This window comes from Symphalangus syndactylus, chromosome 17 (genome assembly GCF_028878055.3).
Source record: "Symphalangus syndactylus isolate Jambi chromosome 17, NHGRI_mSymSyn1-v2.1_pri, whole genome shotgun sequence".
NCBI classification, from domain to species: Eukaryota; Metazoa; Chordata; class Mammalia; order Primates; family Hylobatidae; genus Symphalangus; species Symphalangus syndactylus.
This window is the reverse complement of record NC_072439.2, coordinates 46,259,012-46,272,405: the sequence shown is the minus strand read 5'-3', so window position 1 is coordinate 46,272,405 and position 13,394 is coordinate 46,259,012. Positions and strand designations below refer to the sequence as shown.

Sequence of the window (13,394 nt, the reverse complement as noted above, 5' to 3'; positions counted from 1 at the left end):
TATAGTGTCAAAGCTTTTCCCCCACAAAATAATGCATTACAAAGGTAAAAATAATAACTTTATAGTGGAAGAATCTGAGAAACAACAGATCTGATATTAGTCAAAGCAACGTCACTAGAAGTGAGACAAAGTAACATCACATACTGCCTGATATGTCATACTGAGAAGAATACAGCATAACTTCTGTCAAATTCCTATTATAAAGGCATAACCTGAATCCATTCATAAGGAAACAGAGAAACCCAAACTGGGGGGCCTTCTACAAAATAATTAGCCTGCTTTCTTGAAAAAAAAAAAGTCTAGGTTGCAGAAGACAGGGAAAGACTGAGAAATTATTCCAGACTGAAGTAGATTAAAGAGATATGACAATTAAATGCAACCCATGATTCTAGATTGGATCCTGGACAAAAAGGAGAAAAAAAACTTCCTATCAGGACATTATTAAGATAATTGTAGAAGTTGAATGGAATATCTTAGATGAAAGGGTTATATCAGTATTAATTTCTTAGTTTAGATGGCTATCCTGTGGATTTGTAGGTGAACATGGGAACAATTAGGGAACCTTGTATATTCTTGCGTCTTCTCTGTAATTTGGAATGTACCTTAAAATAAAAAGTAAAAACAAAAAAACCCAAAAGAAAAGGCTCCAGTGGATTACTGCCGCATTGAGCTCGATAAGCCGACTTCTTCACTTGGCCCTGCTGGCTCCTGCCTTCATCTCTTTCCACTCTTCTCTTGCTCTTACCTCTCCAGCCACCGTCGTCTTTCGCTTCTAGGAGCATGCCAAATGGGTTTCCATCTCACAGCTTTGGCATTCACCATTCCTATTTCCTCAAAAGATTCCTCCTGGTCTTCACAAGCTCCCATTCCTTCTCATTCAGCTGTTGACTCAAATGGGTTACCTTAGGCTTTTTCATTTTTTTCCACTGCATTTTGAGACTTATTTGTTTACCTGTTTGTTGCCTATCTTTGTTGAGTAAATCTAAGCAAGCTCACTGAGGGCAAGGACTTTGTCTCTTCAACCCAGCATCCCCAACAGCTAGAACAGTGCCTGATGCATAATAGGGCTTAATAAGAAATGCTATTGGCCGGGCGCGGTGGCTCACGCCTGTAAACCCAGCACTTTTGGAGGCTGAGGCAGGGGGATTACCTGAGGTTGGGAGTTCAAGACCAGCCTGACCAACATGGAGAAACCCTGTCTATACTAAAAATACAAAAGATTTGCCGGCGTGGTGACACACGCCTATAATTCCAGCTACTCAGGAGGCTGAGGCAGGAGAATCGCTTGAACCAGGGAGGCCCAGGTTGCGGTGAGCCAAGACATGCCACTGCACTCTAACTTGGGCTACAACAGTGAAACTCCGTCTCAAAAAAAAAAAAAAAAAGCTATCTAGATGGCTTCAGAAACATATGTTGAACTGATGAAATATTAAGCTTCTAAAGAAGTCTTTTAGTTTGCTCCTTGGAATTCTAGTCCTTTGACATGACCTGATTAAAAGAAAACAACAACCACCAAAAGAGAGAGAGAGAGAGAAGGAAATCGATGTGTGGCCAAATATAACTGGGAAATGCCCCCACCATATCCTCTCTTTGGGATTCACAAAGCCTCTCAGAAACCCTCCTGTAATAAATCCTGTTTGCCTGAATTTAGCAAAGCATTTCTTAAATTTATATGAACATGGAATTCTCTTTCCATTTGATTTCGGAATATGAAATATTAAATGCTATGCTAGGATCTTTCTAAAGTCCATGTTCGATAACAGAGGCAAAAAGCTCTACCATGTATATATATGTAAAAAATTTTTTTAATCTTTTTTTTTTTTTTTCTTTTGAGACAGTCTCACTCTGGAGTACAGTGGCACAATCTTGGTTCACTGCAACCTCCGCCTCCCAGGTTCAAGCAATTCTCATGCCTCAGCCTCCTGAGTAGCTGGGATTACAGGCGCACGCCACAACACCCAGCTAATTTTTGTATTTTCGGTAGAGATGGGGTTTTGCCATGTTGGCCAGGCTGGTCTTGAACTCCTGACCTCAAGTTATCTGCCTGCCTTGGCCTCCTACAGTGCTGGGATTACAGGCATGAGCCACCGCGCCTGGCCTTAAAAATCCGTAAACACATAGGAAGTTGTCTCATTTGACTGGACAATGCAGCCATGGATGCCACATTGTGCTTACTGCAAAGTACTGTTACCGAGCAATAAGCTTGCTTCCTGATGCACACAGAAGCCAGTACTATGGCACCAATTTTTAAGAAAAGAAAAAGCTTTATTGCAAGTTTGACCGGCAAGGAGACAGGAAGCAATGTTCAATCAAATCTGTCTCCCCGAGCTGGTTCTAGGGGCAGGTTTCATAGGGAGAGAGTAACTATGAGGGAGATAGGAAAATGCAAGAAGGCATGATCTGATTGGGTCATGCAACAAAATGGTGTTGGGTCCTTGGTTTTTAAGTTCCTACTGCAACAAAATAGGTTACCCCTTGCTTCTTAATTTGGTCCCCATTTCTTGACCGTGGTATCTACATTCTGCACGTGGTTGACTTTTTCATTCTGGCTGGCTCCAGGGCACAAATTGGGCACACTTGGTTCATCTGGCCATGCTCAGTTTACATGACTTGCAGCCTGGGAGTCCATTGCAACTGAGAAACCATTCATTATTTTGTTACTGGCAAAGTTGAATCAGATTGTACAGTGGGGCCACCTCTGCACTGACAATCAGATGTGTGATATCCCTTCCCGCCAGGGACACTGTCTCTGACTGCTGTAGGGAAGGAGCCTGAGAGCGGGTTGTGGATTCTAACCCTGTCGTTGAGTGCAGGAAACAACTGTGCAGGCAATGGGGCTATTGTGTTTCTTTTCGATCTCAGAAATGAGAGCTCAGCTTAAAAAACATAATTATAATGGACTGGTTTTTTTTAATCAATAATTAGTTTTTCTCCTACTAATTTATGTAAGGTATGGTATTCCTAAACAGTCATTAATGTATTGTTTTTATACTTTTGAATGACTTTTGAGAATGATTATTATCTTTCTATGTGTAGATTGTAATTGTTACTAAGGGAGTTCATTTTAAATCCATGCGGTACCCATGTTTAGCCTGATTTGGTTTTACTAGCCCCTTGGTACTATCACAGCTCCTCCACCCTCCAAGCAGAAGATTGACTATATTTTAAAACTGGGTGTGAGGCCAGGTGTAGTGGCTCATGCCTGTAATCCCAGCACTTTGGCAGGCCAAAGCAGGCGGATCACCTGAGGTCAGGAGTTCGACACCAGCCTGACCAACATGGAGAAACCCCATCTCTACTAAAAATACAAAATTAGCCGAGTGTGGTGGTGCATGCCTGTAATCCCAGCTACTCGGGAGGCTGATACAGGAGAATCTCCTGAACCCAGGAGGCAGCGGCTGCAGTGAGCAGAGATCGCGTCATTGCACTCCATCCTGGGCAACAAGAGTGAAACTCTGTCTCAAAAAGAAAAAAGAAAAAAAAAAGATACAAAAAAAAAAACTGGATGTGAAAGGAAGAAGTCACATGGTTGCTTCCTCACAAGGAATCTCTCTGACGTAAATCTGCATCCTTTCCGTCTCCTCTCCTGGCTGCACCCACCTGCACCTCCCTGCTACTCCTATGTCTCATACACAGAAAAAAGGCTTAGGATTTTTACCAAAGGTCTGGAAATTCCAGAAAAGGCTGCTAGCATCATAATATTTTTTCCCTTCTGGTCACTAAGTCAACAATTTAAACCCTGGTCCATCTCCAAATTCTTCCTCTTCTCAAATGCACCTTTGTTCCCTTTTTATTTTGAGAAAGTTTTTTTTTTTTTCTTTTTTTTAGACAGAGTTTTGCTCTATTGCCAGGCTGGCGTGCAGTGACGTGATCTCGGCTCACTGCGACGTCCACCTCCCGGGTTCAGGTGATTCTCCTGCCTCAGCCTCCCATGTAGCTGCAACTACAGGCGTGTGCCACCACGCCCAGGTAATTTTTGTATTTTTAGTAGAGATGGGGTTTCACCATGTTGGCCAGGATGGTCTTGATCTCTTGACCTCGTGATCCACCTGCCTTGGCCTCCCAAAGTGCTGGGATTACAGGCATGAGCTACCACGCTCGACCTTTTTCTTTTTTTTTCTATCAGGACCTAGTCCAGACCTCAGAATTCACAGGAAGTTCAGGTGAGGGAAGGTTGTATGGGGCAGAGGTCTTCCTCGCCTATATATTTTAGCACCACTGGGGTAAATGTTGGGTGGCCTTGTTTTCCACATAGGTTTAAAGCATCCATGTGGAAAGGCAATCATGGCCCCAGGGAACCACCTTGGATGGAAGGCAGATTCTGTCTTTCATGGCTACAGCTTCTCACAAAGGAAAGTCCATATATTTATACCCAGGATAGCAAACTTTCAGAGCCTCTTTCTTCCCCATATTCAGGGGCAGAAGAGATGGCAGGAAGATAACTGACATGGTTTCTAAATGGCCACATTAAACAATATCCACCTTTGTGTATCAGGTTAGAAAAAAAGACTAATGAGTGATAAGAGAAGAAAGTGGTTAAAAAGAAAGAATGAAGACAGAAAAAAAATTAAATGTCCTCATAGATGTCTCAGACCAAATACAGTATTTACAGGTAATACTTGTAAAAACTTTCTAAACCTGGGAATACACACACTCAAACACATGGACACATGTAAGATATAATACAAATAAATATCAATTTATTTTATTGGGGTGAGTGGGTCCCGAGAAGAAATATGGAAGGATGGCCACTTATAGGTTTCCATTTTTCAAAGCCAGCAAGCATTCCAGGGATACCACAGAGACAGCATTTCTGAATCTAAACAGAGAAAAAGGCTATAAAGGGGCCATTGTTCTCACCTGGAACATTTCGTCCTTACCTGTTTTTTGTTTTTTTTTTTAATTTAAAAATACCCCTGCAAAAGCATCTACCTTAAGACCTAATCAGCCAGTATCTTCATTATCAGACAATTGTTAAAAACAATACGCCTCTAAAAGTAGTAATGGTTTATAGAGTGATAAGGGGGAGGGAGGATACACTAGGGAGAAGAACCCTGCCCCCATCAGCATGTCCTCAAGCCCACTGTAACCAAACCGTTTAATTAACTCCTCATCCTGATAGGAGAACTAGTTCTGCTTATCCCCTTGCTGAAGAACAGTGACTTATCTTGCTGAGGATCAGTGACTCATCTATTGTTTTGGTAGTTATGATGAAAGTGTAAGGGCATTTCAAATCAGCTAGAGTAAGAACATGATAGCCCTGCTGGTGGCTTCTCCTTTTATCTCTTCTATGATATAAATACTACCCAAGGCTAAAGGCTGAATGTTTGTTAATCTGGTCACTTAACAATGAGTCTTTAAAAAAAGTTGTTGAATTGTTTTTCCATAGGGATCCAAAAGGTCTAGTTATACATAAATAGTAGGAAAAAATGAGAGGAGATGCTTTTAAACAGTGTAGGCCCTCTAAGAAGCAAGGAGTGGGAAGTATGTTCCCTGCTGTAGGGTTATGTATTTTACAGATTTGCTAAGCACTGAGTACCCTCATATTATGTGCTAAGCAAATTTGTAAAATGAGAGAAAACATTCCAACTCAGCTTCCTCTTCTCAATTCTTTCCTCATACTTGTCCTAAAGTCTGCTCTAGAAAAAGAGTATTGACCAGGCATGGTGGCTCACACCTGTAATCCCAGCACTTTGGGAGGCGAGGGTGGGTAGATCATCTGAGGTCAGGAGTTCGAGACCAGCCTGACCAACATGGTGAAACCCTGTCTCTACTAAAAATACAAAAACTAGCCGGGCATGGTGGCGGGCGCCTGTAATCCCAGTTACTCAGGAGGCTGAGGCAGAAGAATTACTTGAACCCAGGAAGTGGAGGTTGCAGTAAGCCAAGATCACACCATTGCACTCCAGTCTGGGTGACAAGATCAAGAGTGAAACTGCGTCTCAAAAAAAAAAAAAAGAATATCTACCTAGGTCGAAAATGAGAAGATCTCCAAATATGAACCTAGTAAGGGTAAATTTAGCTTAAGTCTTTACGATGCTACTTAGAAGCTCTGTCAACTTGGGCAAATTGCTTAACTTTTGTATGTCAGTTTTCTTTTTTGTGGGAAGAAGGTACCTGATGGGGATAAAAATAGCTCACCCATTGTATATCAGTGTTCTCCTCATGCAACAAATATTTACTTACTCTTACTGTGGGCTGTTCACTTGGGACATAGTGGTGGACAAGACACAGAACTCATCCTCAAGAAGCTTACAGTCTGATGAAAACTTTTATTTGAGTGCTTACTACGTATGAGTCATGCATTTGCTAAGGACTTTCACATATGTGGCATCAATTAATCCTCACAGTAGGAGTGTTATCACTCAGGATTTCTGGGCACTTACAACTTCCACTCTGATTGGCCTGTGGCTCAGTAGTTGTTCTTTCAGTAAATATTTATTGAGGGCATACTGTGTGCTGAGCACTGTGCTAGACACTGGAGATTTAGTGGGGAATCTTGTTGGTGGATCAGCTGTATTCATTGGGCACCTCTCATGTGAGGTTCTGGTTTTCTCATTTAGTCTTCAATACCGTGGATGTGTGGTAGAAATTATCCCCAGTTTACAGAAGAGGAAACTGAGGTTCTGAGGGGTTAAACACAAAGGGCACATAACAAGGATATTTTCAAGGTTATAGTCTGAACTGCTGTAATAAAGAGACTGTGAAATATAGTGACTTCATTCATTAATGTTTATATTTCTGTCCCTCTTAACAGGCCACTGTGAGCATGCATTTCAGGTTGCTGGAGCAGCTCTGCTCCATGATGTCGATCTGAAACCCAGATTTTCTTACTCTTGCCACTGTCATCTCCTGCATGGCCAAAGCTAGGTCACCATCATAGTCATATTTCAGCCTACGGGAAGGGGGAAAGACAATATTCAAGGCAAGTAGTTTTGTCTCAAAGTAGATGCCCCTAAATTGTGGAAATCCTTTCAAATTACATCCTGCTAACCTGAACTTAGCTGCATGGCCCCATCTAGCTGCAAGGGAGGCTGGGAAATGGAGCTTATGGCTGAGTAGTGATGTGCCCAGCTGAAACTTAGGAGATTCTACTAATTAGTAAACATAAGGTCATAACGAACACTATAACAGTTAGTATTCTCTGGCATAGCTAGTAAGTGATGAAGCAGGAATTTAAACTCAGATTTGCTTGAATCCAATGCCATGTCACTATCTCTTAGACACAAGAGCTAGAGAACTCTGGTCCTGTTATCTGTCTGTCTGCAATGTAAAATAATAAATAAAAAAATTTCGTTGGTATAGTTTAGGAACAAACAGTTGGAATTGTGTGTCAAGTTCCCAAAAATGTGGGGGTATTAAAAATTTTTTTCTTATAGATGCCAATTTTTTCTCTGCTTTTCTTGAAAACATCTTAAACTTCTAGCAGCCTGGCCTTGTGACTGATATGAACTACTTATGTAAAAGTTATATAAGCTAGAGAAAAAAATATAGCCACTTAAAGAAAGAGGGAGAGAGAGAGAGAAAGAAAGAAGGAAAGAAAGAAAAAGAAAGAAAGAAAAAGAAAAGAGAAAGAAAAAGGAAGGGAGGGAGGGAAGAAGGGAAAGAGGGAAGGAGGGAAGGAGGGAGGGAGGGTGGGAGGGAAGAAGGGAAGGAGGGAAGAAGGGAAAGAGGGAGGGAAGAAGGGAAAGAGGGAAGGAGGGAGGGAGGGTGGGAGGGAAGACGGGAAGGAGGGAAGAAGGGAAAGAGGGAGGGAGGGAAAGAGGGAAGGAGGGAAGGAGGGAAAGAGGGAGGGAAGGAGGGAAGAAGGGAAAGAGGGAGGGAGGGAGGGAGGGAGGGAGGGAAGGAGGGAAGGAAACCAAACCTGCCATGTCCTTGCCAAATCTGTAACAGGAGATATTTTTAAAGTTGTATGGTGCAGCAAGCTATAAGTTTGCTTAAAGTTAGCTAATGCAGGAAGAGTTAGTTAGGAAAACAGTAAAATGTCTTCTTTTTTCTCAAAGCTTTCTTACCACCCAACCCCTACCAACAGCGATCTTTGAAACTATATGTTAGGCTGAAAGAGGAATAAACCGTGTTTTCTTATTCTTGGCAAAGAAACAGTGATTAACTAGTTGTTGTTTTTTTTTAATGTTTTAGACATGGGGTCTTGCTCTGTTGCCCAGGCTGGCCTCAAACTCTTGGCCTCAAGCAATCCTCCCACCTTGGTCTCCTGAGTAGCTGGGACTACAGGCATGTGCTGTCACACTCAGCTAGTGATCAGTTTTTTTAAAAAAGGCAGAGGTTGGGGGAACTTTTTCTATTTCAGAGCAGAAAAGAAACACCATGTCTATTTTAAACTACTGTTTCTATGTCACAAGCTTTGCCTGTTTTTATTTATTTTTCTCATCTTTGTAAGTAAATTATTATATAGAGTGATGCATAGGTCTAATGGATAACCCAAGCCCATGGGTTCCTTCATAGCTGGGCTTCTTATGGTGAAATACACACTTTTTCTTTCCTTCTGTACGCAATCACTAAAGCATAGTTGTCTGGACCACGGTCGGCACAAACCCTTTCCCCTGCTTTCACTTTTTCTTTGTCCCTGAAATCTTATCTACTTGATCTTTGCTCCAGTCACTCCAAATGCTTTCTAAAAGCTTACTAAAGATCAGGCTGAGGTAGGAGGATCACTTGAGCCCAGGAGGTCCAGGCTGCAGTGAGCCAAGATCATGCCACTGCACTCCAGCCTGGGTGACAGAGTGAGGCCCTGTCTCAGAAAAAATGTAGTTACCAAATTCAATGCTTTTATCATTGATTCTTTGATGCTTTTTTTTTTTTTTTTTTTTGACACGGAGTCTCACTCTATTGCCCAGGCTGGAGTGCAATGGTGCGAGCTCGGCTCACAGCAGCCGCCACCTCCTAGGTTCAAGCAATTCTCCTGCCTCAGCCTCTGAACTAGCTGGGACTACAGATGTGAAATTAGCCACCATGCCTGGCTAATTTTTCTATTTTTAGTAGAGATGGGGGTTTCACTGTGTTGGCCAGGCTGGTCTTGAACTCCTGGCCTCAAGTGATCCACCCATCTCGGCCTCAAAGTGCTGGGATTATAGGCATGTGCCACCACACCCAGCCTGCAGCCTTTGATTCTACCAACCATTCCTGTCCTCTCATTTTTTCACATCTGAACTTTGAAAACATTTTGCCCTTGACCCTCTGTTCTCTCTGTCCCTCAACAGCCCATTCCTACTAGGGCTCTTCTCTCTCATTGCTTCAACCTGCACCTCTATGTACATTACGATGGATCTACCTCTATGGCTCTCCCATGAGGTCCAATCTTATTTCTTCCTTTTTTTTTTTCTTTGAGACTGGGTCTCACTCTGTCACCCGGGCTGGAGTACAGTGGCATGCAACATTGAACTCCTGGGCTGAAGTAATCCTCTCGCCTCAGACTCCCAAGTACCTGGGACTTACAGGCATGTGCCACCACACTCGGCTAGTTTTTAAATTTTTCTTAAAGATGGGGTCTTGCTATGTTGCCCAGGCTGGTCTCAAACTCCTGGACTCAAGCAATCATCTCGCCTTTGCCTTCCAAAGTGCTAGGATTACAGGTGTGAACCACCACGCCTGGCCCCAACCTTGTATTTCTAAGGCATTTCTGACTTAGTGTTTCTATTTAAATGACCCTACCAAAAGCAACAAGTGTGGCAGAGAACATGTTATATTTTTCTCCAAAGCCAGTTCCCTCTCCTAACCTTCCTAGTTCTGTCAGTGGTACCAGCTATCTCCACCACCCTGGCTTGGAACCTTGGTAAATTAATCCTGATTGCTGGACCCATCACTAATTTCTTCTTTTCCCTAAAGAATGTCCTTTCTTTTCCTAATCTCCATATCAAAGCAGTCACTAAGTACTGTCAACACTGCCTTCATGATGTTTCTCACATCTTGTGGCTTCTCATCCTTTCCACATTGTCTGCTATCGCTAGGGTTTAGGACTTAGTGTCTAATCCTTGGATCATGGGAAAATGGACGTGCTAACTTGTCTCCTGCCTCAGGACTTTCTTCCTCTCCTGCGCTCTGTTTCTACCAGAATCCACTCTGTACTCTGCTCCCCCATGAATCTTCTTAAAACATGACTTTCCTTCTGTTAATTTCCCCATCAAGAAATCTTTAATAGCTGCCTGATGACTACAGTCCTAATGCCTTACTCTACTTTTTATTTTAACATATGCCAGACATTGATTACTATTAGGTGGATATACTTTCTCATCCCATCCTCAAGTTTATCTATTTCTTTCCATATCCACAGCTACCACCATAGTTCAAGCAATCACCACGTCTTATCTGGAGTATTACCGTTGCCTTCTAACTGACCTCTATTTCTATTCTTGTCTCACTGCAATTCATCCCCAAGTTGGTCCGAGTGTTGTGGGTTATTGTTTTTTTGTTTTTGTTTGTTTGTTTGTTTGTTTGTTTTGAGATGGAGCCTTGCTCTGTCGCCCAGGCTGGAGTACAATGGCGCAATCTTGGATCGCTGCAACCTCCGCCTCCTGGGTTCAAGCAATTCCCCTGTCTCAGCCTCCTGAATAGCTGTGACTACAGGCGCACACCACCACGCCTGGCTAATTTTTGTATTTTTAGTAGAGACGGGGTTTCACCATATTGGTCAGGCTGGTCTCGAACTCCTGACCTCAGGCGATCCACCCACCTCGGCCTCCCAAAGTGCTGGGATTATAGGCGTGAGCCACTGTGCCCAACATGGGTTATTGTTAAGCTCATTTAACATTGCAGTTCATACTCCACAACCAGAGTGGTCTTTTAAAAAGTAAGTGGCTTCTGTAATAGCTGGCCTCCAGTGAACCACGTCTCTCCATATTCACATGCTCATGTATTCACCTCCCTCATTTAATCTGAGTGCTGTCACTCACTTGAGCCAGTAGAACACAGAAGTGATACTGTGCCAGTTTTAAAGCTGAAGCTTTAGGAAGTCTCAGCAGCTTCTACTTTTGTAATTTTAGATTCCATGAGCTTTCATATGAGAGGTCTATGTATCTTGTTGGAGAGATCACATTAGAGCAAGCTTGTCCAACCCACAGCCTGCAGGCAACATGCAGCCTGCAACTTTGAATGTGGCCCAACACAAATTTGTAAACTTTCTTAAAACATTACGAGTTTTTTTGTGATTTTTTTTTTTAATTTTAGTTCATCAGCTATCATTCGTGTTAGTGTATTTTATGTGTTGCCCAAGACAATTCTTCTTCTTCCAGTGTGGCCCTGGGAAGCCAAAAGATTGGATATCTCTGCATTAGAGAGACCCTGAAACAACACGGAGAGAGAGAGAGAGAGAGTCCAGTTGTGCCAGTGTCCAGCAGAGTCCTGCTGTCTGGTCATCTCTGCCAAGGTGCTAGAAAAGTGACTGAGCCATCTTGACTGTCCAGTTTAGTGGAACCCTCAACTAACTGTGGTCCCAGCTGACATCACACCAAGCAGAAGAACCACGCAGTTGAGCCTGTCAACTCACAGAATTGTGAGAAATAATAAAATGGTAATTGCGTTAAAATACCAAGTTTTGAGATAGTTTGTTATGTAGCAATAGATAACCAAAGTGCTTAAAACTAAATCCAGCTTCTGAACCTCACAGTAGCCTACAAGGCCCTACATGATCTGTCTCCTGCCTAATATCCTGGACCTCATGTTCTATTCCACTTGGTATGTCCTGCCGTTTGGCTTATACCTGTCGCTCAGACATACTATCTGCCTGGAATGCAGTTGACCTACCCAGACAGCCCATTGGAAGCAGATCTCTTCTTTTTTATTTTTTGTTTTTATTTTTGAGACCGTATTGCTTTGTTGTCCAGGTTGGAGTGCAGAGGTGCGATCTTGGCTCACTGCACCCTCTGTCTCCCGGGTTCAAGCAATTCCCCTACCTCAGCCTCCCAAGTAGCTGGGTACTACAGACACGCCATGGTGCCCCGCTAATTTTTGTATTTTTGTAGAGACAGGATTTTGCCATGTTGACTTGGCTTGTCTCGAACTCCTGACCTCAGGTCATCCACCTGCCTTGGCCTCCCAAAGTGCTAGGATTACAGGTGTGAGCCACCATGCCTGAAAGCAGAGCTCTTCTTTTTCTCTTCTCCTCCTCCCCACTCTACCATGCCAGTTTACTTGCTTCAGAGTAATTATTATTCTCTAAAAATTCCCATTTGTGTACTTGCTTATTGCCTATCTCTCCTCTCCACTCCCTCTAGAACCTAAGCTTCAAGAAAGCAGACACCTTGTCTATCTGGTCAACCAGATGAAGATTTATCGTGAAGCTAAGGTTACTTATGCTCAGGGGCCCTCATTTGCATATGCCCCTTCCAAAGCCACATATTTAGTTTTGTATTTGTAATTTTGTATTCCTTTTCTTAAAGAAGGTTCCTCAAATTGTTTAAACCTCAAGCCTCTGTCAAAGAAAAACAGCCACACATCAGTTAAAATGGTAAAACAGATTTTATTTAATAACTACTGACAGGAAGAGTTGAACTCCAACCCAAGTTGTACACAGGTGATGGGGCTTTTCTTTTCTTTTTCTTTTTCTTTTTCATTTCTTTAGACAGGGTCTCACTCTGTTACCCAGGCTGGAGTGCAGTGGTGTGATCTCAGCTCACTGCAACCTCCATCTCCCGAGTTCAGGTGATTCTCCTGCCTCAGCCTCCCGAGTAGTTGGGATTACAGGTGTGCGCTGCCATTCCCAGCTAATTTTTGTATTTTTAGTAGAGATCAGGTTTCACCATGTTGGCCAGGCTGGTCTCAAACTCCTGGCCTCAGGTGATTCACCCACCTCAGCCTCCCAAAGTGCTGGGATTACAGGCATGAGCTGGCAGGCTGGGTGGCTGGTGATAGGGCTTTTCAAAGGGAGAATGAGGGAGTAGGAAGGGGGCATGGCAAGGGCTTGAGCAGAGTTAGGGAAGTGAAAAACCATAAAAAGCTGGAAGGGGAATGGATCTATGTGAAATCCATCTGGGTTTGCTAATTGGCATTTGTCAAATTTAAGCTTCTAACCCTCCCAGAGAGATGGGGAGTTGGGCACTATCATTTAGCTTCCGCATTCATCTTCTTTGAACAGCACTTTCATCCTGTCACTTCCCTGTTTCAGAAATCTTCAGCAACTCCCACATGAATGGAGAATGAAATTCAGATCTCTGAGCCTGCCATTCAAGGCCGGCTACACCCTGCTTGTTCACCCTTACCTCCTACTTCTTGTCTTCATAAACACTACCATAGCCAGACAGGTCTCTTTACAGCTTCCTGAACATTCCTTGCTCCTTCCATCTACCCATTACTTCACATTACATCATCTTCACATTTACATCATCTGGAGATCAACTTTCCTCCACTCTCAGCCCCCTGTGAACCTTACCCCTGCTTCAAGA

At 43.0% G+C, this 13,394-nt stretch overlaps 1 long non-coding RNA gene across 2 annotated transcripts in view; it reads left to right on the top strand.

Annotated features, from left to right (window-relative positions):
* Nucleotides 1-13,394, top strand: part of LOC129467035 (uncharacterized) — a 116,172-nt gene that overhangs the window by 18,051 nt on the left and 84,727 nt on the right. Inside the window, exon 1 of one of the 2 annotated variants that reach the window (XR_010116420.1) lies at nt 11,250-11,524. The exons of the other annotated variant lie outside the window; for it this stretch is intronic. This is a non-coding gene — a long non-coding RNA (uncharacterized lncRNA). Of the gene's footprint in view, nt 1-11,249; nt 11,525-13,394 lie in introns of those variants that run through there. 2 annotated transcript variants of the gene reach the window in all.